General features: G+C 54.5%; 1 long non-coding RNA gene across 1 annotated transcript; it reads right to left on the bottom strand.

Annotated features, from left to right (window-relative positions):
- Window positions 1-1,888: 1,888 nt before the first annotated feature.
- LOC136114550 (uncharacterized) lies at window positions 1,889-3,753 on the bottom strand. Its single transcript, XR_011736327.1, has 3 exons — window positions 3,719-3,753; window positions 2,092-2,196; window positions 1,889-2,016 (listed from the first exon to the last, which is right to left on the bottom strand). It is a non-coding gene; the product is annotated as an uncharacterized lncRNA (long non-coding RNA).
- Window positions 3,754-4,027: the final 274 nt, after the last annotated feature.

The following is a 4,027-nucleotide window of genomic DNA, read 5'->3' on the forward strand; positions in this document are numbered from 1 at the left end:
GATACAGAAGAGATGACAGACGCCTTCCAGTGGGCATCTCAGATGCCTCTGCCTCAGTAACATAGCCTTCAAGGGCAACAAAGGATCGCCCTGCTTTCCCACGCCCATCTCCCTTTTTTAACAGCTGTTAAAGAAAGACGAAGTTTGCCGTCTCCCTGTGATGTACTTTTGGTTTGGGTCTGGCTGGGACGGAGGTAACTTTCCCCACAGCAGCCCTCGTAGTGCTGTGCTTTGTAGCTCTAGCTAGAAGGGTGTTGAGAACACACCGATGCTTTGGCTACTGCTGAGCAGTGCTCCCACAGCACAGAGGCTGTCTCTCCAACCACCCCCACCGTCCAGTGAGCTGGGGGTGGGCAAGAGGTTGGGAGGGGACAGAGCCAGGACAGCTGACCCAAACCGACAAAAGAGAGATTCCACTCTGCTATGGAAGCACCGCAGCTGCCATTCAGACCGACCGTTTTCTCCTGCCGTATCCCTCCTCACCAGAAAAGGGACATCAACGGGGCCTTCTCACACAGCCGTTGATAAAGCGCTCCAACAGGAGTTGGATGCTTCCAACACATTGCCCTGTGCCGAAACCACCCTCGTACGGCATGCCTGTAGCGTCACGTACGGTATCTTCTCAAGTTTCAGCAGCAGCCTACGCTGGCTTTATGTACATTTGCGTACCACTTCCAAAAAGCTACGAGTTCGCTTCGTGCCACACACGGGAGACTACTGCCAAGCGGTTCCAGCGCCACGCTTCAAATGACTGGGCAAATCATTATCTGTCTACAGAACGCTGTTAACGGACCGAAACGTTCCGCACACTTGCACTCCGGGGAGACACCCTTTTAACCTGCAGAACTCTTTCCCCTCAGTAAGACGCACAAGACGGAGGTGATATCCCCATGCTAAAACTTTATTGTGCAACTGCTGCTCAAAGCTTTTAGTACCTTCCACAGACACACGTCACACAAAATTAGACATCAACAGTGGCTAGACTGACGGGCAACAGACAAAAATCCATTCAGAGGCGGTTCGTGCACGCCCAGCGACTCTCGCGGCGCAAACAAATCTCAGCCGGGCGGACAGGCCAACTCACGGCCACCCCGAATAGGTAGACGTACGTGACAGACAGACTGCCCACCCTCGGGCCCTTCATCCACAGCCATCCGGAATCCGTTGGTCAGACCCAGGCGAGCAGCACGCTTCTTGCCAACAGTCATTAAATGCCCGGGAAGCTGGAGAAGGAAGTACAAACCCATAAATTAATAAAATAAAAAGCCACACGCAAAGAGGGGAGAGGGCAGGAAGGGAAGGACTGAGAGCAGAGGACCACCCCCCCAGAGAAACCAGCGTGCCAATTCCTAGCAATTCAACCACTGCCCTTCAAATTACTGTCTGTCTGTCCGTCTGTCTGTCTGCCCCCCCGCCCGCCCGCCCGCCCGCAGCTGACATTTGCCAGGCAAAGCTACAAAGACCTATAATGCACACCACTATGGGGGAGGGGGGGAAGCAGCTATGCAATTTGTTTCAAGCAAGACACCGCCCAACTACAAAACGCCCACGGAAGCCAAGTTTGTCTCTGGGTTAAAGCCCCCTTATATCTCCAGGCAACGTCAGCAATTCTGGTGCAAAATAAGCTTTAGGCTGCCTTCTGCATGGCTTTACGGAGTCTTTGAACTCGACTTTTATAGATAAAAGTGAAGCACCCAGCACCTCTCAACCAGCTTTGCCCTTCCTCGCCCCTCACCTGCCAAAAACCCCAAGCCCTCTTCTCCATATTAGAAGAACAACTAGCACTACTCCTCCTCCTCCTCTTACTCTATAAACCATGACAACGGGCATCAGACCGCACTCCAAAACAAAACAGCCCTGCATTTTGCACCAGAAGTACATACCCAGGGATGAGCATTGCTTCACGTCGCCGCTGTTAGTCAAAAAGCTCAATTCCATTACGAGCCAGAGGCAAAAGATTACAGCGCTAGAAAACCCAGAATAGCCTCCTGTGCCCTATCAAGAGGAAAAGAGGGGCTGGGGAAGAGTCCAGTAAATTAGGAACTAATTACAGGTACTCTTCAGCGTACAGAAAGCTTCCAGAGTACTTACAGAGTCACCGGAACCTTCAGCTTCAGATAACCTGATAATCGGCTCCCTAGGCATGACTAGGAAAAGCGTCGCAGCTTGGGGTGAAAGATCACGGAACGCAAGGCACTGGAGGAAGAGCAAACAGTTAAAACGTAACTGGCTTCAGAGAAAGGTAACAGCTTAAGCAAATCAATAGGCCCCGCTGGACTCGTACAGAAGCAGATTACCCGAGACCCCAAACGCAAGCCGAGACGTTGATTTTCTTTTTTTTTCCTCGCGCGATATTAATACTTTCTGTACTCGAAATACAACCTATTTACAGAGCCCCCTCCAGAAGTGGGATTCAGCACGCAAGATGACAGGGGCAACGAGACGGGCCAGTGCTTCAGATTAGCGACCTCCAGTATGGTTTAATTTGGGTTGATCATTTCCTAAGCAGTTTTTCTATTCAATGCGGTCCACGCAGAGGCGGGAGGCAAATGGCTTAACTGAATCGGCAAAGAATTCAGCGGAGCGCGAGATCAGCGGCCGTTCGTTTGCCGCGGTACAGGGAGCTCAAGTACTGAACAAAAGCACGATCACAGGAAGCCTGCAAGGGCATAGCGCGAGTCCGCCTTCTATGCTGCACAGAAACCCTACCTTCGAAAGCAGAAGACGTCCCTAACCGTTAACCTTCAGCATTTTAATAACAAAATTATACAGGATACTAACTGAAAGTTAACATCACGTAGGCAACGGCCGCAACTTTTTTTTTCCCCGCAGTCTAAGCAGCTCACTCTTGTTACTAGCACGCTGCGGCGCACCAGCACCCGTGAACGTTGCAAGCACGCTGTTATCGTGGTCCCACTTCACCACAGAAACAAGATCTGGGAAGCTTTGGCAGCCTGCAGGATGACCCGTTTCTAGATCGGTGGTTTTAGTTGTTTTTTATTTTTAAGAAAAACAAGAACAGTTGTACTTCTTTGCTTTAATAATCCAGTTTGGGGGTTCAGAACCAAAACCTAGCACAGCAGAGCTGCGAAATCTCTAGAATGCTATTACGAGGCACATCAAGACCTGCCTTTCTCCTACGCGGAACTAACTCCTCGCGGACCTTCACTGTTCACGTACGTACACCGGGAATCCCCGAGGACACTGACTGCGTGTACTTAACCTAAGGTTTCAAGACTACCATCCTACACGAGGTAGGGCCGCTCCCATCCCTCGGCAGCAAACTTTGCTCGACTTGCAGTGCCAAAGGGATATCACGCGGCAAACGTCTGCGGCTGCCACCCAGTGCGTAACCGTCAGAGGCCCTTCTCTGCGCGCGCGCATACACGACACGGAGCGAGGGGGTGGGGGGGCTGGAAACCGAGGCGAACCGGACAGTACCAGCAACCCGGTACGCGCCGCGGCAGCCGGGGGACGGGACAGGACGAGACACCGACGAAGCGCGATGTTTTAGGGCTGGTGCGGTAGAGAGCGCCACAACCCAGAGAGGCCCCGTCCGTCGCCCGTCCCTCCGCCCACCCGCAAGCAATGCCGCCACCCGCCCTGCCGCGCTCCCGGGCAGCGCGCAACGGGTCCTCGGCTCAGGGGGGGCCTGCGAGCGCGGGGGGGAGGGGGGGGAAGCGAAGAAGAAACGCGCACAGAGCAAAGCCGCGGCTACCTTCTCGTCCTCGTAGACGACGTTGGCGGGGAAGCGCCTTGCCGCAGACAGTAATGGCGCCGCCAGGCCGCCCGCGCCCCAATAATCTCGGCAGCCACGACAACGCCCGTTGTCGCTTCCTCCACTCGGCCAGGCCCTCCGCGGCTCCCATTGGGCCGTCAGATCGCCGCCGGCCGATCCCGCGTCTCGATTGGCCGTCTCGTCTGTCGTTTGCCCTCGTCCCCGCCCCCCTCGACCTGGTGCTTACCGGGGCTCGGGCAGTTTGCGTGCGCTCGGGCCGCGGAGGGATCTGGGCCGTGTAGTGCTGCG

Source organism: Patagioenas fasciata, chromosome W (assembly GCF_037038585.1).
Source record: "Patagioenas fasciata isolate bPatFas1 chromosome W, bPatFas1.hap1, whole genome shotgun sequence".
Lineage (NCBI taxonomy): Eukaryota > Metazoa > Chordata > Aves > Columbiformes > Columbidae > Patagioenas > Patagioenas fasciata.